This window comes from Gadus macrocephalus, chromosome 10, assembly GCF_031168955.1.
Source record: "Gadus macrocephalus chromosome 10, ASM3116895v1".
NCBI lineage: Eukaryota > Metazoa > Chordata > Actinopteri > Gadiformes > Gadidae > Gadus > Gadus macrocephalus.
Window position 1 is genome coordinate 7,670,306 of NC_082391.1, and position 25,524 is coordinate 7,695,829.

The window sequence follows — 25,524 nt, forward strand, 5'->3', positions numbered from 1 at the left end:
TTTTTTTTATTAGTTACTGTTCTTATTGTGTTCTTGTTAGTGTGATGTTTGAATAAACTTGCCTGTTGCAATGTTGGTATAATGTTTGTATAATTACTGTTATATAACTGTTACTGTTTCAATGTGACCCAGACCATATTTCTCATTTAACAAACATGTGTAGCTTATAATGTGTTGCAGGGCAGAGCAATTATATTCAATAGCTTAAAACAAACCCATCTGTAAAGAGCAGTGAATGCATAGAAATCAATGACAAGTGGTGTAGATGGTTTTCCCTCTCTGCAAGGTCATTAGCCCAAGTCCTACAAAAAAATAACGACTGTAATAGCAGATGTTGAAGTTGTTAAATCGTTAACTAACCATTTGTATGGAACAATCGGTTAAGGTAAGTTAAGTGCTTGAGGCTCGACACTTTAGAGAATGTCTAGCGCGCAACTTGAATAAGCCATGTGCGATATTACCCGGGCTCCAGCGCAACTTTCTTTACCAGGTGAAGCCTCAGGTAGCCTAGGACCATTCATACAGGAGCAAGCAAGAACGTTACCTTTTTCTGTCCTTGGGAAACGAAAAGACGGACAATCCGTTTCCACTGTTAGTGCAGTTTATCATTGCACATTTACGAGGCATTTCTTTTTTAAACTATCGTTATTTTTTGAAAAATAGACAATGACAGATGAAATGATTGAGCGGGACATTGACTGTATTATTTAAGGTGGTCATACCGTACCTACCATGTATATAACACATTGAACATTGAACACAAGAAATGGAAGAAATTCCATTTATGCCCATGTACTTTCACCATACATACTATCTAAAAAATAAAAGGGCCTGCAGGAAAATATAAATACAGTACGCAAAAATTGAGTTCGACGGAAAGTCGAAGTTAACACGTTTCTGATTGCTCTTCAGCTTCAGATGCCATCAAGAGGGGTCTCTGGTCGTAATCAGTCGCAAGTCCGTCCCTGACCAATCAGCATTCATTAGCAGAATGCTAGCGTGTATGGCCAACAACGGCCCAAACTGTAAGAAATCAAAAGGACATAAGTACTCACTCATTGGACTTTTGAACGATAATCTATATTGAACTTGCGGAATCTACAATAAAATTTGCGATATTTCAACGACAAGCAGGTGAAAGAGGCATAATTAGCCGTCTAGCCCCATAGACTCCCATTCAATCTGGACTCGCCCGCGATCACCCCCAGTGGATGTCTCATGGAACTGCAACCAAAATCGGTACAATGGGGCGTATACACTGTAAAAAAAGATTTTTTGGCCCTGTAATTATTATTTCAATTATGTATATAAATTCTACAAAGAAATCCGAATTCAGTGCTTTTACTTTAAAATACCAGTTTTTAATGTAGTGCATTACTTGGTGATTGTTTGTAATTATGTGTACTCAGTTTTGTATGTAAATTGAATCATTCGATCCAAGTAATATTCACTAAACCAGTTCATTGGCCTAATTAGTTGATATTTCCAAGTAAAATGTACTTGAGTGATAACAGTGAACCTGGCAACTTTCACGAACATTCGGAGCATGACGTAAAAGCCCCTCCCCACATTTGAACGGTCTTTCGTCCGAGACGTGCTGTACTCCAGTCCAAGTTCCACATTTCAACTGGGTTGGCAGACTTTGTTGAATGAGATGGGGAAGAACGTGAATGAACCACGAAGGTACGTTTTAAGCGAAACAAATGTTGTACGTTCCTGTTGGCTCACCTACTTAAGTCAGTTTCTCCGCACTGAAAGCGGATACGGCTGCGGCGCTAACAAATAGTGTATTTTCCTGCTAGCTAACTTTGCTAGCGCCACGAGGTATGTCCAGGGTTTCCGACAGCACTTTACAGCTTAGGCGGCCGCCAAAGCAACACATGCCTGCCGCCTTAACTAGCGTCTTCAAAACAAAAACGGGCTGAATTTCAGCGTGGGATTGTGCACAATTTAATTTATGCCTGCAAATCCAACACTTATAATGTGTGGAATTCCCGCACACATTTTACAGCGATGTATGTTCAACCAACGTGGCCGGAACCACTGTGTCCGAGTGTCTTGACTTCGACCCTGAACACACCTGTAGATCTGAACCTCCCGCTAGCAGAACACACAGTGCTTTTACATGGGATAGCTTGGATTAAACCTTATACAGATTTTGCTACTCGAACGGACCATGTCAATTGCCCGAACGTACATGGCCTTTAGAGATCGGATAATGGCCGGAGCATGGCTGAATCCGCTACCCTAAGTGGCGCTGTAGCCCTTTCATACAGTGGTTATAGAACTTCTGGTTGACCTCTACTGTAAAAGATGCATGTTAAGTTGCACACTTCACGTTAGAATGCAGTTGCAGGCTTACATTCCCCATGGGTAACTTTCTGTTTTCATCTATACGTGCTGTGATGTATGTATGCTACATATGTTATGTATTCTCTGCAATAAATTATTTTTGTGTTTAATAGCATCATGTCGACGGCAGAAGGGACATTATAATCCGTTGCTTAGTTGAGTATCTTGGAGAGAGTGGAGAGGAGCTGATCAAAGACTATCAGGTATCTGATGATAATCATGACCATATTAAAATTATTGTCTAGCCTTATAATCTGGTGTTCACTTGTGATGTTTTTTAAAAGACTCAAAAGATGCACATTTTTCAATCAGGCTTTTAACTGATTTCTTAAATTATTTTTATGCTCTTACCCATTTTTTTTTAAATCATATTTAATCTTTATCTTATCTATCTTAAACTTTAACCCTCAAGTGTTCTTGGGGATATTTCCAGCCAACCTGTTTATTTAACAAGCCACGTTTTGGCTTTCGGAACATCCACAAAGTAAATAATTTAAGAACACTTAAGGGTTGCCTTTTGTCTCTATTTAACGATCACTTAGAAACTTTATTTTATGAGCAAAAGAGTAATTTAATTAATACCCTTTTTATAACCTATTTTAATCCCTCAGTTTTCAGCACCAGTGTTTCCCCCATGGGGACCTTCCACACTGGGACTAGTTCTGGTCTACCAACACGGGTGCAGTCCCATAGATAGCTCCAGCCTGGGTGGCTGGAGGGCTCTGCACCCCTGTGTGGAGCCTCCTGTCTGCCCGGGCCAGGGTGGTCACTGTGGCGGCACTCCCTATGGTCGTGGGCGATGACCCCTCTCAGTCTGGATGGCCCCCAAAAGTGACTTTCTTTGGCTCAGGGTCAGCCTCTGTGAAGCACGTTGTGTAACTTTATGTATGAAAAGTGCCATATGAATATTGTTGGATTTGAGTACACTAAATTGAGTATACCTTTTTTGTTTTTATTTTCAAGTTTTTTTTCTCTTAACCCTTATAAGGTGTTCGGGTCTGTGGGACCCGTTTTCAGTTTTTAGCTTTATAAAAGTGATACAAATAATTATTATTTTGAACTAAGTTTCATTGGCTTTGGCTCATTTTCTGTGAGGAACATGAATCAGAAAACATTTTCAATGACCCCCCCCTGTATACCCCCCCATCACATTTATATTACACACAGGGTGTTCGGGTCCAGTGGACCCGGAGCTAGTTTAAGCGTGGAAATCATAGGTTCTGTGCACCCTCATTTTCCCTTCTTCCTCTCTCTGTGTGTGTGTGTGTGTGTGTGTGTGTGTGTGTGTGTGTGTGTGTGTGTGTGTGTGTGTGTGTGTGTGTGAAAGAGAAAGAGAAAGAGAAAGAGAAAGAGAAAAGCAGGTGAATGGGCCCTTGGTGTGAGCACCCACAGTGTGCACCCACTGTTCCCACACAAGGTTGCAAAATTGGAGCACCCAACACTATCAAGCTTGGGGACCTGGCACTATAAAAAAGCTCTGTCAGCGTGGTTCCATACCACAACTGATCAAGATGGCAAAGCAATTCTCTGTTCAGACTGCCTTACAGCTGATATTTGAAGAGACAGAGGGTTTTGATGGTGATGCAGAGGAAATAGTTTCGGAAAGTGAGGATAACATTTCAGAGTTTGAAGAGGAGGATGAGCATCAGCCAGCTCCGAAACGTAAAAGAGCCTCAGGACTAGCACTTCAGCAGCCAGGACAAGCCTGCGAGCAGCAAGCCCCAGGACCATCCCGTGAGCAGGCAGGACCAGCCCGCGAGCAGCCAGCCCCAGGACCATCCCGTGGGCAGCCAGGACCAGCCCGCGAGCAGCCAACCCCAGGACCAACCCGCGAGCAGCCAACCCCAGGACCAACCCGCAAGCAGCCAGCCCCAGGACCAACCCGCAAGCAGCCAGCCCCAGGACCATCCCGTGAGCAGCCAGGACCAGCCCGCGAGCAGCCAACCCCAGGACCAACCCGCGAGCAGCCAACCCCAGGACCAACCCGCAAGCAGCCAGCCCCAGGAACAACCCGCAAGCAGCCAGCCCCAGGAACAACCCGCGAGCAGCCAGCCCCAGGAACAACCCGCGAGCAGCCAGGCCCAGGAACAACCCGCAAGCAGCCAGCCCCAGGAACAACCCGCAAGCAGCGGACCAGCCCGTCAGCCAAAAAGAAACGCTGTGAAGTGTGTGGACCCATGATGGACAGAAAAACACAATATACATGCAACCAGTGCAAAAAATACATATGCAATACACACACAGTGAGACTCTGCCCCTCATGTGTGGTATAGTCTGATATACGTATAATGGCCGTGTTCAAAGGCTTTAATGTGTTGTTCAGACAGATGTTATTGAGTATGTTTCAATTTCTAATGATGTTGATTATTTCCCAGTTATGCCTGTTTTATGAGGCATTTCCTTATTTTGTTGCATTTTAATGCAAAAAGAAACAAAAACGAGTGGCACCTCTATTCATAAATGTGATTTAACAAAGGTAAAGTGAACAAATTTAACATATGTGTTGTTTATATTACTTGCAATTGGGATGAAGTAACCATCTGGTGAGTATTAAAAAAAAAAAAGCTTGAGTATGTTGAATTAAAAGGCAATGGGTCCACCAGACCCAGCAGCACCTCCTGTGTAACAAAAACACGAACACCCTATGAGGGTTAAGCTTTTCTTTTACTTGGAATCGATTCTTAGTTTGTTTCTCATTGTGCCTTATTTGTTTTCACAGGACGTCAGCCAAGAAGCAGTGAAAGAGGACTGCAGTAATCACATGATGCAGATCAACGTCATCCATCCCAATGTGGCACAGGAAAACCAAGATCCTGTGTATGTGTCAGTCATCATCAAGTGTGACAAACGCTTGCCTCCTGCTCATGGGTGTCATCTATGCTGTAAACTTAAGTTACCCACTTAAACTGAAATATACGTTTGAAGTATTTCAGAAGCTGTTTCTTGAGCTTGACGTCATTACAATGTCACCAAAGGTCCAGTTTCTCCACAATAAACTTTTAGCGTGAGTGTTCCAGTGCTATTTGTGCTTTTGTCCAGCACAAACAATCTCTTTACTTTTGTCATTTTTCTGACTGAAATTTCAAGTTTTGCTTAGTTTTTAAGTTATTTCTGTCCTGAACATCCTGAGAATGTCTGCAAAGGTAGCCATTGCAGTTTATGTATGCATTCTTTGCTGTTCTGAAAAGTCAACTGTAACACTGTATTCGTTTGTATGCTGGAATATCAGTCCTAAAGTCAGTTGGTGCCTTGTCATTCCGCATTGAATTTTTCAAATCCTAAACGGCTTTACTTTTGAGCTTTTGTGTGTGTGTGTGCACTGTTTTCAAATTTGCTAGCAGGAAGTTCTGTGTGGTTATGTTATGTATTTTAAATACATCTATGCCATTTCAAATGTGAAATAAAAGTGTATTTCAAACATCCCTTAAGCTGCAAATATTTGTTTCTGGAAAATATTGAATTAGAATAGTAAAAATATTTACTAAATTAAATTAATATTAACTAATACATTCCTAATAAATATTACTTAATAATTACATAAAATATAACAAAGAAAAGATGAGTAAGAAACACAAAGAATCATGAGCATTGTTTACTTGGGTTTTGTAATTAGATGCAATGGTAATTTGAGTGAAAGTTACAATCCATAGGCAAGTATTGTCAGTGCAATTTACTTGTGAATTTTTCATAAAAATTAAGTGGTTCTAGTAAGTAAATATTACTTAGAAATAGCCTGAGTAAAGATTACTGGCACTTTCTGTGTGGAAAAATATGCCTTAGTTTTTTTAAGTAAATGTCACTCCAAATTTCTTTCAGTGTAGGGAGTGCCCAGGCTCTTCGTAGACGGGCTCTGGTTCTTCTTCTTATTGTACAGTTCCGTGGAGGGTTGCTGGGAAAGCGGAGACGTTTGCAGTGACGTCATGACGTTGCTCACGCCGGCTCCATGGCTGGCTCTGTAGACCGTGTAGCTGTAGACCGTACTACACTGTCAAGTGTAGTAACGTCAAGTAGTAGACACTGAACAGAAATAGTATGTACTAAGTATTCGGATTCAGCCATAGAAATGTCAACAATTTATTTGAGATTTAACATAGAAAATTTAACATTCAAAATTAATTTAAAAAAACTTGAACAAGGAAATGTAACATTCAACATCAAAACAATCTCCAGCTTTTCTCGTGAGTGCCCGGTTTGTTTACATGATGTGGGCGCATCTGTCTGCCTCACGCAAATACCCGGCGCATTTACTGACGCAAATGACGTTTAAAAATGTTCAGCGTAGTGTCCGAATTCTCGTTTGTTCGTTCCCTATATAGTGCACTATATCATGAACACTATATAGGGAATAGTGAGTGAGTGTATAGGAAACGATTTCGAACACAGCTCTAGAGTTCACTACCTGATCCAGATCAAACCGCTAAAATGAAGGAAAAGCTCATCATTTCAGTCTCCGCGTTCCTTGAGATCTTCAACACCACCTTGGCCGGTTATAAGGACCGGACGGTCAAGACCAAGGCTTGGCCGAAGGTGAGCGAGGAGGTCGGGCTACCTGGTAAGTCTTTTTGAATTTACTTTACTTTAAAAGTTACTTTATTCCAGCTATCAATTGAACCAAGCTAGTTAGTGAGCAGTTAGCATTCAACAGTTCAGTTCGAATTACACAGCGTAGGCTTTGTTCTTGTCAGAGGAGGAATGCCGACGAAAGTGGAAGGTCCTGAGGGACACCTACCTCAGGGAGAGACGCAGGCAGGAGGCAGGAAAGAGGAGTGGGTCAGCAGCAGGCCCGTTGAAGACGTGGAAGTACTCTGCAATCCTGTCTTTCCTCGGCCCATTTGTTACTCTGAGGGAGACCAGTAGCAATATGGTGCTGGGGGTCGAGGTAGATGGGATTGCAGAGTACCCAGTCGAGGACCACGGTTCAGAGGCAGCAGCAGGGACAGCGAGTGACCTAGGAGGTTGGTCGATAAGAGAAGACACACACGCACGCCCATACACAGCATGATTTGTTCTATAGATTGATAACTACCTCTTGTCGCCTCAAGATCTAAGCTGTGAGGAGCCGGATGCTGCTGCTGCCTCTGAACCCATTCCACCACCACCACCAACTGCTGCTGTCACCACTCCTCCTATTGCCCCAGGTATGTCATTTAACATGAGAGAAATTACTTATTTTATACATTTATTTTATGCTACATGCGTTTTATGTGGTCATGAGGGTCCCTATGCATGAATGGTATGCTATGAGTATGACTAGTTATGTACTCGTCTCATAGCCTCTCATGTTGAATGTATTTTTGTCTGTTACCTGACCCAAAAATGTTGTTTCCATTTGAAACAGTGAGGACACAAAACCGAAGGAGAGAGAGAGAGGGAGACGGAGATCGAGAGGTTACTCCTGGAGGTGCTGAGGAGGCAGACCGCACCTGTGCCTCCACCTGTGCCTCTCATCCTCTCTGAGGATGAGCACTTTTTTAAAGGGATACTTCCTTCCCTGCAACGATTGCCACCCCATGCAAAGGAACAAGTCAAATTCCAAATTTATAAATTATTGCATGATGCCATCTGGGGTGACAATTGTTGCAGGGAATGATCCATGCCCATTTTCTTTTTGTTTTTTTTGTTTACACACACACACACACACACACACACACACACACACACACACACACACACACACACACACACACACACACTCCAATAAATAATTTTATACCAAAAATGTGTCTTCATATTCTTTATAGAATGGCCATTTATGTTGCTTGAGGGAAATGTTGCAAATTATTTTGTCCCACAGATTTTGGGGTGCAAGCAACTTTGTTGAAGGTATTTTTGTCAGTTATGTTGTGCCCTGCTCGTTGAAGAGCACAACCAAGAACGGGAGGTCCACGCAGCAACAGTTAAATGAACGTTACATTTATTTAGTAACTCGAAAAAACCCACAAATCAGCATTCTGTAGTGTAGAGTTGTGTTTACAGTTAAACTAAACTACGAGTATGCTAAAGGACTAGAATAACCCCAAACAAAACCCAGTTGGGTGCCAGGCAGCACCAGCCTTCCAGGTGGGAGAGCGAGAGCGCCATGTTGGATCCCCCCATCTTCTGCTTCTTCGGCTTCCTGCAGGTGAGTTCAATCCCTCAATGAGGTGGCCAGCCAATCAGCTTCCCAGGAAGAAGAACAGGCCAGCAGAAGGGAAGCAAGACGGCTCAGGACTGTCACAGTTACCTGATTACAAAATATAAACTAACTTTAACATTAACAAACTTAGTTAATAATGGCATTACTGTTGTATGTTAAGGAGACATTCTTCATTAAGTCAGAAGATCACTGTGAATATAGTAATTTCAGGAAGTTTGCTCAATAGTAATGTGTGGTTGGCTCTTAAAAGCCGTTTTGGGTGTGCTGGTGCGCTACACGTTGTCTTGCCATGGGACGGCTCCCTCAGCAGAGAAGTAGGACTTGAAGGCCTCCCGAATCCTGATGGCTTCCCTCGCTGAGTTATTGGCAGCAACTCTTCGTAGACCTGGCAGTGGGTCCACCTCACCAACTGGGATGTTCCCCCTCAATGCACTTGGGGGGGGGTGGTCCTCCGCATGAAGTTGTGGAGAACACAGGTAGCCTTCACACACTTCTCCGCAACTAGGTAACCCTTCCTTTTACAGTCCCCTAATTACTAGGTATTTACCCGGTACATACATGGTAAATCATAGTGTATTACTGGGTAATTGCCACTGGTAATAAGAAGGTAAATACAGAGGTAGTTACCCGGTAAATCATAGTGTATTACTGGGTAATTACCACTGGTAATAAGAAGGTAAATACAGAGGAATTATCCGGTAAATTATAGTGTATTACTGTGTAATTACCACTGGTAATAAGAAGGTAAATACAGAGGAATTACAGCTGAAGTACTAAGTAAAACCTCCACTATTACCCATCAACTCAACTAAGTAGCGTGTAGTTGTAACTGTTTTAGGTTGGTAATTACTCCGATATTGTGTACTTCACAGGAAATTAGGCAACCAATTCTTATAAACACCTATTATCCAAGGTTTATCTTGGTAACAGCCCAAATTTAATGATGTACTATCTAGAAATTAGCATAGTGCTTTCCAATAAAATACTTTTTCTTAGTTATTATTCATAGCTACACCCATTTAGAAAGGGTTTATTCGATTTACCACTATGGAATTACTTACCTGGTAACAACCCTCTGCAGGAAGTTTTCCTCTAGTGTCATGGTACATCTTCTTAAATACTGGGTACAAAGCCGTTTAATTCCATGGTAGTACCAGGTTCTTACCATATAATTTATAATAGATTCCATTATCCATGCAGTCAACACAAACATGTACCATGTACGTTCTGCGACGTTACCAAGTAAAACACGACAACTTACCCAGTAATTAAGCTGAAACTGTACTGTAAAAGGAAGCCTTGTTTGTTTCCATGGTATTACCAGGTTCTTGCCATATAATTTATAATACATTTCATTGTCCATGCAGTCAACACAAACTTGTACCAAGTACGTTCTGCGACGTTACCAAGTAAAACACGACAATTTACCCAGTAAGTAAGCTGAAACTGTACTGTAAAAGGAAGCCTCGTTTGTTTCCATGGTATTACCAGGTTCTTACCATATAATTTGTAATACATTATTCCCTTTTCCATGCAGTCAACACAAACTTGTACCATGTACGTTCTGTGATGTTACCAAGTAAAACACGACAATTTACCCAGTAATTAAGCTGAAACTGTACTGTAAAAGGAAGCCTCGTTTGTTTCCATGGTATTACCAGGTTCTTACCATATCATTTGTAATACATTATTCCCTTTTCCATGCAGTCAACACAAACTTGTACCATGTACGTTGTGTGACGTTACCAAGTAAAACACGACAATTTACCCAGTAATTAAGCTGAAACTGTACTGTAAAAGGAAGCCTAGTTTGTTTCCATGGTATTACCAGGTTCTTACCATATAATTTGTAATACATTATTCCCTTTTCCATGCAGTCAACACAAATTTGTACCATGTACGTTCTGCGACGTTACCAAGTAAAACACGACAATTTACCCAGTAATTAAGCTGAAACTGTACTGTAAAAGGAAGCCTCGTTTATTTCCATGGTATTACCAGGTTCTTACCATATAATTTGTAATACATTATTCCCTTTTCCATGCAGTCAACACAAACTTGTACCATGTGTAAGAGCCATTTTCCTGTTTTTTAGTTAAGTTGTAATGTCTGTGTTGACCACTGAGTGGTGTTGCCGTATTGCGGGTACAGGTGTAAAGGGGACGTCATTTGGGGTACCTCTGTTGTTTGACCCCGGAAGGGCATACGGTTTTTGACCGCAAGAACTACGAAGGTGTTGTTATGTCACTGAGGATCAATGAATGTATTCCGTATTCCCATGCAATTGGTGTTATCTTGAGGAAATAAACGGGTTGTAAACCGGAGACAATCGCATGGATCAATCATTGCTTCACGTACCTGCATAGTACTGGAAACATCAACACAGCGCGTCAACCAGGTCACCCGGGAGTCAAAACACACGGAGCACACATTGGATGTGGCTCGTATACCATGTACGTTCTGCGACATTACCAAGTAAAACACGACAATTTACCCAGTAAGTAAGCTGAAACTGTACTGTAAAAGGAAGCCTAGTTTGTTTCCATGGTATTACCAGGCTCTTACCATATAAGTTGTAACTGGTTATTCCCTTTTCCATGCAATCAACACAAACCATATATGTTCTGCAACATCGTTCACCAGTAGTTAAGCAATTTAATTGTTGTTATAAAACCCCAAACCACTGTTGATGAAAGGCATATTAGAATTAAACAAAATCAAAGGCTTATCTTTCAAACAATGCATATCTCACAAACAGGCACTGAACACTGAAGAAATCTGACAAAAAAAAGCCGTCCACATCAACTCAATTTAAATGTTACTGATGGTGTTTTCATAAAACACATGACATTGTTATGGCAAGTGACCACAAGGAAGACTGCTTCAACCTCTTCAATTTGAAGAAGCGGTGAATGCCATGCAGCAATCTGCCTATGGGAGCATCTTTGTGGTCATTCGCAAACCAATGAGTCCACTCGATGAATGAGAGATGACTCTTTAGTGTCTTCTCTGTGAGGTATCCCTGCAGTCTCCACATCTGGGATTTGAAGGCTGACCAAGACCTGACCAGGTACCTCCAAATCTCCCCTTCCATACTGTAATAAAGAATCAGAAGACAAGAAAATAAACATTAGGACTGTCAATTAATGAACATTTCTAGAACATGTAGAACTCAAAGATTATTTGGTTTATTAGTTAAAAAAGGATGCTGATCCTCTGGCCATTGTGTTTGGTCACATTGAAAAGATAAAAAGGCATAGCCATAAATACAGTTAATAGGACGGGAGGGGACAGGCTGTTAGCTCCGGTTAGCACTTTAGCATCGAGCTAGCGGAGCTTCTGTCATTCAAATAACTCGGACATGTTGTTTAAAACCTATAACACCCAATTCATTAAAATATCCGGATTTAATCGGGCTCTCTCCCATAAGTACAGTTAATAGGACGGGAAGAGACAGGCTCTGTTAGCCCCGGTTAGCGCGATGCTAAAGAGCAGCTCTACCGGAGCATGCCACCTCAACAGGTGCAAGTTAGCCTCCGGTTTGATATTCGCCGGATATTCGGTTTACCACCCAATCGGGTTCATCAACATAAGTGCAATACATTACGGGCTTAGTATGTTGAGGACGGTTTAGGACACCGTATCGCGAAAAATCACAAAACCATGTTGGCGCCATCGATGTCTGTGCAACAACGTCATTTACGTTCTGGCTGCTACCTGTTTTAGGGACCGTCAGCAAATTACACTCACCGACTGGTGGCAGAGACGTTACCATGGAATTGTTTCAGGAAATTAATCACAAAAATATATTGCAATATAGTTAATCATAATGCTGTTAATAATTAAATATTCAACAAAAATCGACTAAACTATATTTGAAATTATTAATTGCATCCCGTTTAACAATAATGCAATATATTAGCAAAGTTACCTGCAGTAAGTAGCAGCCCACGGCCCCACCATTGGCAACTACTACTGCAATCAGGTGACAAAATGTATTTTTTAGTGATTGTTATGTTATTTTATATGATTTATTTCCAGAAACAATTCCATGGTAACGTCTCTGCCACCAGTCGGTGAGTGTAACTTGTTGACGGTCCCTAAAACAGGTAGCAGCCAGAACGTAAATGACGTTGTTGCACAGACATCGATGGCGACAACATGTGTTTGTGATTTTCGCGATACGCCGTCCTAAACCGTCCTCAACATACTAAGCCCGTAATGTATTGCACTTATGTTGATGAATCCGATTGGGTGGTAAACCGAATATCCGGCGAATATCAAACCGGAGGCTAACTTGCACCTGTTGAGGTGGCATGCTCCGGTAGAGCTGCTCTTTAGCATCGCGCTAACCCGGGCTAACAGAGCCTGTCTCTTCCCGTCCTATTAACTGTACTTATGGGAGAGAGCCCGATTAAATCCGGATATTTTAATAAATTGGGTGTTATAGGTTTTAAACAACATGTCCGAGTTATTTGAATGACAGAAGCTCTGCTAGCTCGATGCTAAAGTGCTAACCCGAGCTAACAGCCTGTCCCCTCCCGTCCTATTAACTGTATTTATGGCTATGCCTTTTTCTCTTTTCAATATGACCAAACACAATGGCCAGAGGACCAGCATCCTTTTTTAAACTAATAAACAAAATAATCTTTGAGTTCTACATGTTCTAGAAATGTTAATTAATTGACAGTTCTAATGTTTATTTTCTTGTCCTCTGATTCTTTATTACAGTATGGAAGGGGAGATTTGGAGGTACCTGGTCAGGTCTTGGTCAGCCTTCAAATCCCAGATGTGGAGACTGCAGGGATACCTCACAGAGAAGACACTAAAGAGTCATCTCTCATTCATCGAGTGGACTCATTGGTTTGCGAATGACCACAAAGATGCTCCCATAGGCAGATTGCTGCATGGCATTCACCGCTTATTCAAATGGAAGAGGTTGAAGCAGTCTTCCTTGTGGTCACTTGCCATAACAATGTCATGTGTTTTATGAAAACACCATCAGTAACATTTAAATTGAGTTGATGTGGACGGCTCTTTTTTTTGTCAGATTTCTTCAGTGTTCAGTGCCTGTTTGTGAGATATGCATTTTTTGAAAGACAAGCCTTTGATTTTGTTTAATTTTAATATGCCTTTCATCAACAGTGGTTTGGGGTTTTATAACAACAATTAAAGTGCTTAACTACTGATGAACGATGTTGCAGAACATATATGGTTTGTGTTGATTGCATGGAAAAGGGAATAACCAGTTACAACTTATATGGTAAGAGCCTGGTAATACCATGGAAACAAACTAGGCTTCCTTTTACAGTACAGTTTCAGCTTACTTACTGGGTAAATTGTCGTGTTTTACTTGGTAACGTTGCAGAACGTACATGGTACAAGTTTGTGTTGACTGCATGGAAAAGGGAATAATGTATTACAAATTATATGGTAAGAACCTGGTAATACCATGGAAATAAACGAGGCTTCCTTTTACAGTACAGTTTCAGCTTAATTACTGGGTAAATTGTCGTGTTTTACTTGGTAACGTCGCAGAACGTACATGGTACAAGTTTGTGTTGACTGCATGGAAAAGGGAATAATGTATTACAAATTATATGGTAAGAACCTGGTAATACCATGGAAACAAACGAGGCTTCCTTTTACAGCACAGTTTCAGCTTAATTACTGGGTAAATTGTCGTGTTTTACTTGGTAACGTCGCAGAACGTACATGGTACAAGTTTGTGTTGACTGCATGGAAAAGGGAATAATGTATTACAAATTACATGGTAAGAACCTGGTAATACCATGGATACAAACAAGGCTTCCTTTTACAGTACAGTTTCAGCTTAATTACTGGGTAAATTGTCGTGTTTTACTTGGTAACGTCACAGAACGTACATGGTACAAGTTTGTGTTGACTGCATGGAAAAGGGAATAATGTATTACAAATTATATGGTAAGAACCTGGTAATACCATGGAAACAAACGAGGCTTCCTTTTACAGTACAGTTTCAGTTTAATTACTGGGTAAGTTGTCGTGTTTTACTTGGTAACGTCGCAGAACGTACATGGTACAAGTTTGTGTTGACTGCATGGAAAAGGGAATAATGTATTACAAATTATATGGTAAGAACCTGGTAATACCATGGAAATAAACGAGGCTTCCTTTTACAGTACAGTTTCAGCTTAATTACTGGGTAAATTGGTGTGTTTTACTTGGTAATGTCGCAGAACGTACATGGTACAAGTTTGTCTTGACTGCATGGATAATGGAATGTATCTATTATAAATTATATGGTAAGAACCTTGTAATACCATGGAAACAAACGGCTTTGTACCACGTATTTAAGAAGATGTACCATAACACTAGAGGAAAACTGTTCCTGCAGAGGTTACCAGGTAAGTAATTCTATAGTGGTAACCGAATAAACCCTTTCTAAATGGGTGCAGCTACGAATAATAACTAAGAAAAAGTATTTTATTGGAAAGCACTATGCTAATTTCTAGATAGTACATCATTAAACCTGGGCTGTTAACAACATAAACCTTGGATAATAGGTGTTTATAAGAATTGGTTGCCTAATTTCCTAGGAAGTACACAATATCGGAGTTATTACCAGCCTAAAACAGTTACAACTACACGCTACTTAGTTGAGTTGATGGGTAATAGTGGAGGTTTTACTCAGTACTTCAGCTGTAATTCCTCTGTATTTACCTTCGTATTACCAGTGGTAATTACAATAGTGGAGGTTTTACTCAGTACTTCAGCTGTAATTCCTCTGTATTTACCTTCGTATTACCAGTGGTAATTACACAGTAATACACTATAATTTACCGGATAATTCCTCTGTATTTACCTTCTTATTACCAGTGGTAATTACCCAGTAATACACTATGATTTATTATGTATTTGCTGGGTAACTACCTCTGTATTTACCTTCTTATTACCAGTGGTAATTACCCAGTAATACACTATGATTTACCATGCATGTACCGGGTAAATACCTAGTAATTAGGGGACTGTAAAAGGAAGGGTTACCCAACGTTGACCTCGAAGGCACGCCTGTAGACCCTCCACTGGGAAGAAAGGATCCCAAAGGCATTCTCCACAACCATCCGAGCTCGGGACAGACGGTAATTGAAAGCCCGGCGCTCTCTTGCCAGGTTGCGACCAGGGAATGGCCTCATGAGGTTTTTCCGAAGTGGAAAGGCCTCATCAGCCACAAAGACATGCGGCTGTGGTCCTCGGTGGTCAGCTCCTGGTAGTGGCAGGTCGGCAGGCAGTTGGAGGGTGCCAGACTGAAGAGCTGCACCAAAAGCAGAGTTGGCCAGAATCCCATCCGACATCAATCACCCGGAAACAATATTCCGCGTCTACAACCGCCAAGAGAACAAGCGAGAAAGTTCCCTTGTAGTTTTAGAACTGGGATCCTGAGTGAGCAGGGGCTTTGATGACCACATGCTTGCCATCCAATGCTCCATAGCAAAGAGGAAAATTCCACCGCTCCTCAAACCTCCCTGCAATGGACCTCCACTCATCTGTGCTGGGCACAGCCATGAACACCTCCAACAGAGAGTCCCAGATTGCAGTGGCAACATCAGGGACAATGCTGGAGACAGTGGAGATCCCAACACGGAAACTATTTGCGATGGTCCTGTAGGAGTCCCCAGTGGCTAGGTATCTGCAGAATAAAGTGTTGTAGTGAAGATAGTATAGGTATCATACATTTACAATATTTTTTCCCCATTTATTTATAATAAAAAAAACATTTACAAAGGCAGGAGTCATATTTGATCAACATAATGGATCTATTTATTGTATTTGACTACATACTATACTATTGTCGGCAGAGGATAATAATAATGGTGGTGTCTACCATGGAAACGCCTGCTGGGTGAACCTGAAGTAAGATGTTTCGATTTTTGACACACAAATTATGAAACCACTCACCGGAGACAGATGGACAGGCGCTCCGAAGCTGAGATGGAGCGCCTGTAGTTGGTGTCCAACCGAGAGATCCTAGCACCGATCCTAGCTAGCAGGTCATCAAACTGGGCCGGAGTCAGCCTCAAATAGCGCTGGAAGCGGTCGTCATCCAGACGGAGCTCCTGCAGAAGACGGTGAAATTCACCGAGCTCTGGACAGCTCCGAATGGTCTCATGAACCCATAAACGACGGGCATTCCAACGTCTCTCCCTCTTCCACAACAGGTAAAGACATGCAATGCTCGTAATGTCGGCCATGGTTGTGAATGAATTTAGAAGCACCGCGGGCAAAACTTGCCGCGCTGCAAAACTTTGCGGCCCACACTTGGCCCACACACTTGATCTCGCCCGTCTGACGTCACCCCCACACCGCACAAATGTTCTTCCGGACTTCACGTCGGGTCCTCCCGCAGCCCCCGGCACCCGGAAGCCAGCGCAACCATAACGTGAGTGTTTTTACGTCTTGTCCTTGTTTGTACCGTGTCCCATGACCGGCTTCCTCCTAACGTATTTTTTTGTGTGTTGCAGGTGGCGTCATGAAAGTGTTTGAATGTTCTGTGTGTGTGTTAATAAAAGTGTACTTGTAAATCCCGGTGTCAGTCCTGTTTGTATTCATTGCCTGTGGTAACGGGCAGCCGCACCGTTACATTACCCCCCTCCCGTACTGACGACTCCTGTCGTCCCAGGGAAGGAAAAGGCCCTTCCAAGCCGGGCTCCATGCTCACTCCTTCCCCCCCCGCTTCCGGGATGCGGGAAAGGAAATCCGCCACTCTGTTCGTAGCCCCAGGCCGGTAGGTCACGGTGAACCTGTATGGCTGGCGAGACAGGTACCACCTGGTGACCCGGGAGTTAGTGTCACGCATCCTCTCCCTCTGAGGAGCCAGAGCTGCTACCGCTGCCGCTACTGCTGCCGCTACCACTACCGCTACGATTGCCACTACCGCTACCGTTTGCCGCTACAGTTTACCGCTGCCGTTTACCGCTCCCTCTAATGCTACCGCTACCGTTTGCCGCTACCACTGCCGCTGCCGCTTGCCGCTACCGTTTGCCGCTACCGCCACTGCCCTCGCTCTCCGAATCCGTCCAAAGACATGCTCGAGGTGGCCCAGATGATCCTGCCAGGTGTTGCTGTACATTACCACATCATCCAGGTACGTTGCAGCAAACTCATGGACTCCTGCCAGTATGGTGTCCATGAGCCTCTGGAATGGAATTCTTTCAAGAGGTTAACATGAAAAGTCTGCTTCTTCTTACCCCGCTCTGGCATGTGGACCTCATAGGTGACCTCTCCCGTCCTCCTGGTGATCTCATAGGGGCCATGCCACTTAGCCAGGAGTTTGTTTTCATCTGTGGGCAGTAGGAGCAGCACCTTTTGGCCCGGCACCAAGGTCCTTTCCCTGGCTTTTCCATCATACCAGGTTTTCTGTTTTTTTCTGCGCCAGCTCCATGTTCTGATGCGCCAGTGCAGACATCTCTTCCAGCCGGTTCCTCTTCCTGCTGGTGACGGGCATCGCCCTCTTTGGCCAGCTTGGCTTCTGGTCCCATCTTCCACACTGCCCCCTGTTGAGGCGCTCCGGTTTCTTCTGACACCAATTGTTACCAGGCTGGCCTTGTGGCAGTGGAAGGATTGGAGGCAGTGCGACCGATGTGAGCAAGGCCGTTGGCATGAATTTATTCAGGTACAAAAATTGTCCATCAGGAGGAAAAAATGAATGAACAAAAAAACCGAAATCAATAATTCAAAATAACTTTCAATAATCTAAACTTTCAATAATCTAAACATTCAATAATCTAAAAACAACCGTCTTCCCCTCGGCACTAATTAAGCCCTTGGCTGGCACCCGCTCACCTCAGACCCTTCTGCCCCACCTACATGATTTGGACCTGAATATATCCTACATGGCCCGACCCATACCACTTTTAATTCAATTAACCCTCCCCTACACATTTCCGATTTACCTATCCCCACCCCCTAGTTACACACCTCACTCCAGACCTATTTGTCTAAAACCCATCCTTACCCCCTACTTCCCTGACACCTTAAATATTCCCCAAGTACCCCAACACACCCCTCTCCTCCCACACACTTGATCTCGCCCGTCTGACGTCACCCCCACACCGCACAAATGTTCTTCCGGACTTCACGTCGGGTCCTCCCGCAGCCCCCGGCACCCGGAAGCCAGCGCAACCATAACGTGAGTGTTTTTACGTCTTGTCCTTGTTTGTACCGTGTCCCATGACCGGCTTCCTCCTAACCTATTTTTTTGTGTGTTGCAGGTGGCGTCATGAAAGTGTTTGAATGTTCTGTGTGTGTGTTAATAAAAGTGTACTTGTAAATCCTGGTGTCAGTCCTGTTTGTATTCATTGCCTGTGGTAACGGGAAGCCGCACCGTTACAAGGGCCATATGAGTAAGAATTGCAACAAAAAATTTGACTGTCAGATTTGTATTAGGAAGCATCCCACCCTGCTACACATTGACAGTAAGAACTCAGCAGCGTCCCTCGCTGAACACAGCTTCCACAACATCACGGACTCTCAACAGTGCACTGGCATCAGCTGATCATGCAACAGGGGCCAGTAAGGATTGCGCTTTAGCAATGGTGCCAGTTCAAGTCAAGGTTGCCAACGGCAGCAAAACCATCCAAACGTATGCATTCCTTGACCCGGGCAGCTCGGCCACCTTCTGCAATGAAAACATCATGCATCAGCTAAACGCCAAAGAACGCAAAATTGAATTCATCCTGCGAACATTGGGACAAGAGAGACCTGTTAAGAGCTATGAGCTCACAGGATTAGAAGTAGGTAACTTAGATGGAACTGTGTTTATTGATCTGCCTAAAGTATACAGACATGCGATGTTCACTCACAATGGTCGCCGTGAGTGAGTGAGTGTTGTGAGCTCCAGTCTACTGGCTAAACTATTTGTCTACTAAGGATGTTGTGATATCTACGATTACCCGAAAAAAGTCTCTGGTGCTAATGAACTACCTATGGTGAAACAAGAACGAAAAACTAAAGCAGCCTTTAGCACCAAACCCACGAGTTTTAAGACTTCACCCTCCTTGTGCGAGTGGAAATGCTGCTGGCCTCACAATGGGTGAACCAATTACTCTCCAAAGTATTTGTGATATGATGCAGCAAATGAAGCTCGACATGATTTCACACATTGACGCAAAAATAGATTCACTTGGATCCAGTCTGAAGAAAATAGATGACTCCCTGCATATGCTCGGAGATCAGGTCAATGAGATTCAGCAAAGAGTAAGCTCAAACGAAGATGACATAACAGAACTGGTCAAACGTGTAAAGGTGCTCGAAAAGGAAAACACCGACCTTAAATCATGGACTGAAGACGCCGAGAACCGAAGCAGACGCTCTAATCTACGATTCGTCGGCATACCCGAGAGGGCCGAGGCCGGGGATGTCCTCGGCTTCATAAGCCATCTGATTCCAAAACTTCTAGGTGAAGCAAATTTCTCCGTTCCTCCTGTGATAGAGCGCTGTCATCGCACTGGTATCCTGGACAACGTCAAAGCCAAGGGTCCAAGGCCGATCTTGGTAAAGTTCCAGTGCTTTCAAGACAAGCTGAAGATAATGAAACTGGCCAGGGACAAGAGGGACCCCCTTCAGTACAAAGCGAGGGCTGTGAACCAAGGGGGCTCTTTGAAGGATGTTCGAATCTTTATCTACCCGGACTTCTCTGCTGGTGTAGTCCAGAGACGCCGAGAGTTTGATGCAGTGAAGAAAAAGCTCCGTGATAGGGAAATCGAATATGGCCTGCTCTTTCCCTGCACGCTGAGAATTACCCATGTTGGTAAGAGACATTTCTTTCATACTCCCGGTGAAGCTGAGAATTTCCTCTGTGCACTCTCCTCCATTAACTCTTCCATTGACTCTGATATGGCAGCAGACTGATGGCTGGCGACCAGTCGATAGTGCCAGCGCCAACACAACACACTGCCTGCTGATGAACTTTTTGAACTTTTTTTTTTTTACTTATTTTCTCATCGGACTGGCCGGAGTTTTATGTTTCATATGTGCAAACTATCGCTGATAGAATTGCTGAGTTGGTGACTGCTGCTTTATTTTTGTTTTGTTTCTTGCAAAATTGTCAATGGACGATGCTAGTGACAGCTGCTTTACTACTGTCTACCGTATAGCATATCACAAGTGTCGTAAAATGGCGTAACACTAAAAGATGGGTTGATCTAAGTTATTTAAACTGGGAATGATAGACGCCTATATATAAATAATTCGTTTAGAATAATTGCTGAATACTTTTGGATGTTGAAGCGAATAAACTAAGAAGCTGTTGAAGCATATAATAATAATTATTATTAATAATTTATTTTTGTTTGCCGTCATCTGACGGCCTTATAAAGGCCCTATATATACCCCTTTTTAGTAGACATGGATCTTTCATTTAGATATGTCTGCAATATGCTGAGCCATGCAGACTGAGCTCTTTTTACTTTTTACTATTATTATTATTTCTTATTTGGGATGTGCCTTACGTGCTTTCTCTAATGCCGTATGTGCTCTCCTGTCGTGTGTGTGTGTGTGTGTGTGTGTGTGTGTGTGTGTGTGTGTGTGTGTGTGTGTGTGGGTGTGGGTGTGTGTGTGTGTGTGTGTTGCTCTCCTTCTGCCTCTCTCACCACCTGCCCCTGCCTGCTACAATCCACAACCTGCGATGATGCTCTGTGTGCATTTCTTTTTCCATATCATTTGCATACTTACTCAGTTATTTTGGATTAATGAATTGTGCTAAAGGGCTGCATGTTATTCATTTGAACATTAGGAGCTTGCCATCTAAAATTGATTTACTGAGAGCCTGGCTTACCTATAATAAACCCCATGTAATAACTTTGTCTGAAACTTGGTTAAACAGCAATATTTCTGATGATGAAGTCAAACTTGATAATTATGTTCTATTTAGGAACGATAGAGGCTCAAGAGGTGGGGGCCTCTTAACATATGTATCCTCAAATTTGATTGCAGAACTTGTTCTTCCAAATGAGAATCCCCAGCATTTTGAAAGCCTTTTCGTCAAAATCATTTTTCATGAAAATAAACGACTAATCATCGGAAATATTTATAAACCTCCATCTGCCCCAGCAGACACTACTGACTGTATCCTGTCTACCATTAATTCTTTAGACTGCACCAGTGAAAAAATCATATTAGGTGACTTCAATTCTAATTGGCTGGATCGCTCCTCTCAAAAAGATCGGAACCTCTTTAACAGCATAAATCTAACTCAACTCATAACTGAACCCACTAGAGTCGGTCCCAGTTCTTCTTTGCTTGATTGGATTTTAGTTTCCCATCCTGGCAGAATTGTACAATCTGGGGTCTTACCTGACTCTTTTAGTGACCACTCTATGATTTTTTGTATTTGGAAAATCAAAATGCCTCATCTTCCTCCTAAAATGATTAAAGTAAGACAATTTAATAAAATTAACCCTGAACACTTCACTCAGGATATACTAAATATAAATTGGGAGAGATTCAAATTAATCCCATCTGTTGAAGATGCTTGGAATTTTTTTTATACTGAGTTCGTCGAGATAATCAACAAGCATGCTCCTTTGAAATCAATTATGGTCAAGGGTCGACATCTACCTTGGATCAAGGGAGATCTCATACACTTATTCAAACAAAGAGACAAGGCCTGGAAAAAACACCGTAAAACAAATGATACTGCTGACTGGAATGCTTATAAGGAGCTAAGGAATAAATGTAAAACCAACACAAGAAATGCTAAAGGAAATTACTATAAAGACTGCTTATCAACTGATTTTAAGAACCCGAAGAAATTTTGGAAGAGAATCAATAGTATAACCAATAAATCCACAAAAAGCCCTACAACGCATATTAGACTAAATAATCAAACTGTGAGTGAACCTTTATTAATTGCAGAGGCATTTAGCCAGCACTTCGCTACAATTGGTAGCTCTTTATCTGTTTACTCTGGTCTTACCTCGAATCAGAATAGGTGTGGCAGCTATTTTTGCTTTAAAACTATCTTTCCAATTGATGTTCAGCGGGTTATTGATAGCCTAAGCTCTGGATGCAGTGCTGGTCCAGATGGTCTGGAAATTAAGTTCTTTAAACTTGCCTCTCAAGTTTTGTAATTTCCACTGGCTGATTTATTTAATTTATCTTTCGCAACTTGTGAAACACCGTCATCATGGAAAAGCGCTAGAGTAACCCCTCTTCATAAAGGAGGTGACGCCTCAGACATCAACAATTATAGACCAATCTCAATTATCAACAGTATAGCAAAAATATTTGAAAAACTAATATTTAATCAATTATCTAAATACCTTGCAGACAATAACATATTATCTCCACACCAATCAGGTTTTCGACCTAATTACTCTACCACCACTGCTCTTCTAAAATTTACAAATGACATATTGTCAGCAGCTGACAGCAAGATGCCTACAGGTGCTATATTTATTGACCTTTCAAAAGCATTTGATATGATCGATCATTATCTTCTCTTAGATAAATTGTATGCTATTGGTCTTTCTACTAACTCTCTATTATTTTTTAACAATTTTTTTCATTTTAGAAGTCAGTGTGTCTCCTTTCAGGGAAGTCTATCAGAATTTAAGATCAATGATAAAGGTGTTCCACAAGGCTCATCCTTAGGTCCTCTTTTGTTCTCGATCTTTATTAATGATCTTCCTCAAATTTGTTTGAACTCTCAAATTCATTTATATGCAGATGACACTGTATTATACTCATCCAGCTCTGATATCTTACAAATTCAACACTCTCTACAATCTGATTTTAATTTGGTTCAAATATGGTTCTCCTCAAATAAGCTTCTGTTGAATAAGAAAAAATCATATAGTATGTTATTTTGTACTCAACCTGATCATTTGTTGTCAAGTAACTGGTCTATTAGTCTTCTTGATGGAACAACAATAGAAAAAATTGAAGAATTTAAATATCTAGGCCTCTGGCTTGATTCTCAGCTATCCTTTAAACCCCATATTAATGCAATCACCAAGAAAATCTTTGGTTGTCTGAAATCTCTTTATCGTTCTGTTGACTGCTTCTCACAAGAAGTCCGGAAAAGACTTATAATGCAATTAATACTCCCAATATTGGACTATGCTGATGTTATCTATGGTAACACTTTTGAAACAAATCTCCGTCCTCTTAATGTGTTATATAATAGTCTTTGTAGATTTGTGCTCAGGTGTCCTTATATAACCCATCACTGCCTCATGTATGAGTCCCTGAACTGGCTTGCCCCTAATTCCAGAAGGCAATTCCATTGGTCAATACTTACATTCAAATGCATCCATCTCAATTTCCCTTCAAATTTGAAACAACTCTTAATCCCTTTAACTTCTCAATACAGCCTACGGCACATGGACCACCTGTTTCTAATTAAACCTAGAATCAGGAAAGAAATTGGTCGTCGGGCATTCAAATTCAAAGCGCCATCAGATTGGAACAACCTTCCCTCCTCACTTAGGTCTATTACTTCTTTCCATATCTTCAAATCATCTTTAGTTTTGCATTATAAAACATCCTGCTCTTGTTTCTGATCTATCTTACCTTTTCTCTCTAGGACTCATTCTACTCATACCTGCTTTCCTTTTGTCCACTATACTATTTACATGTGTGTATCTGGGTTCAAATATGTACTGTATATTCTACTTGTGCATGCAAGAAAATGTATTTATTGTATGTAATGTATATTAATATATTTGATTGTACTCTGTGTAATACTGGCTGGTAGGGGGTGGGAAGGGGGGGGTAGCTATGGGGAGCATTGTTGGAGTGTGTGTGGGTGTGTGAGTGTGCGTGCGTTTGTCCTTGTGCTTATGTGTTTGAATTTATGTTTATAACTTACTTTTTATTTTCATTGTATTATTTGTCATTATTGTAAGGACCCCCTCGAAAATGAGATGATACATCTCAAGGGGCTATCCTTGAAATAAAGAAATAAAAAAAATACACCCAATACAAAATTCCTCTTTCAAAAAAAAATCGACTTACTCAGCATGACCTAGAAAGATGACCCTACCTTAATGGAATCGTACTCCACAGCATTGACGCCAACATTGAGATTTTAATTGGAATGAACATTCCAAAGGCGATGCAACCCGGGCAAGTAATCAACAGTCAAGGGAATGGACCGTACGCAGTCAAGACAGTATTAGGATGGGTGGTCAACGGCCCGCTCAACTCTTCTTCTTCTGTTCTGCTACGGAGGAGACTGGATCAGCGTCAGTGACGGTAAATCGAATCTTGATGGACAATATTAAGGACTTGCTCATCAATCAATATAACAATGACTTTCCTGAAAAGGATTATGAGGAAAAAAGAGAGATGTCTGTCGAGGACAAAGAATTCATGGACTTGACAACAAAAGCAGTCCCAGTCAGGGACATTACTACCTACCCCTACCTTTCCATGACAAGGATGTAGTGTTACCTAACAACCATGATGTGGCAGCACAACGCACACAGAGTCTCTCCAGGGAGTCAGGAAGGATTCTGCTTATGCAACAGAGTACAAAGCATTCATGGAGATTGTCCTGCAAAAGGGCTATGCAGAAAAAGTGCCACAAGAACAGCTGCCAAAAGATCTTGACCACATTCCACTGAATGATGGAGAGGTAAAAAAAGACTTCAATGCAAACTGCCTTAATCTGCAATTTAATGCGACCACCAACCTCATTCAGTACTATTCTTCATGGAGAAAGCTAAAAAGAGCTGCTGCATGACTGAAGGTAAAGTCCTTATCATCGCCTTCAAACCAAAAGTTGAGCAACAAAATTTGACAATTGAGGTTCTGGATGAAGCAGAGAAGGCAATACTTCATTATGAACAGCAGCGCTACTTTGATTCAGAGCTGACACTCTTGAGAATGGGAAAACCAGTCAAAAACGACAGCTCTGTATTGAAACTAGATCCAATCATTGATGAGGGCATCCTGAGGACTGGAGGCAGGATAAGTCAAGCATCGATGCCAGTGAGTCTGAAGAATCAGATCATCCTTCCCAAAACCTCACACGTATCCAAACTGATCCTGCG

The 25,524-nt window shown here is 42.0% G+C and overlaps 2 long non-coding RNA genes across 2 annotated transcripts in view; both read left to right on the plus strand.

The window, feature by feature from the left end:
• Positions 1-25,524, plus strand: part of LOC132466287 (uncharacterized) — a 187,306-nt gene that overhangs the window by 996 nt on the left and 160,786 nt on the right. The window lies entirely within an intron of this gene.
• On the plus strand, positions 1,271-5,774 carry LOC132465614 (uncharacterized). Its single transcript, XR_009527630.1, has 3 exons — positions 1,271-1,683; positions 2,466-2,555; positions 5,072-5,774. It is a non-coding gene; the product is annotated as an uncharacterized LOC132465614 (long non-coding RNA).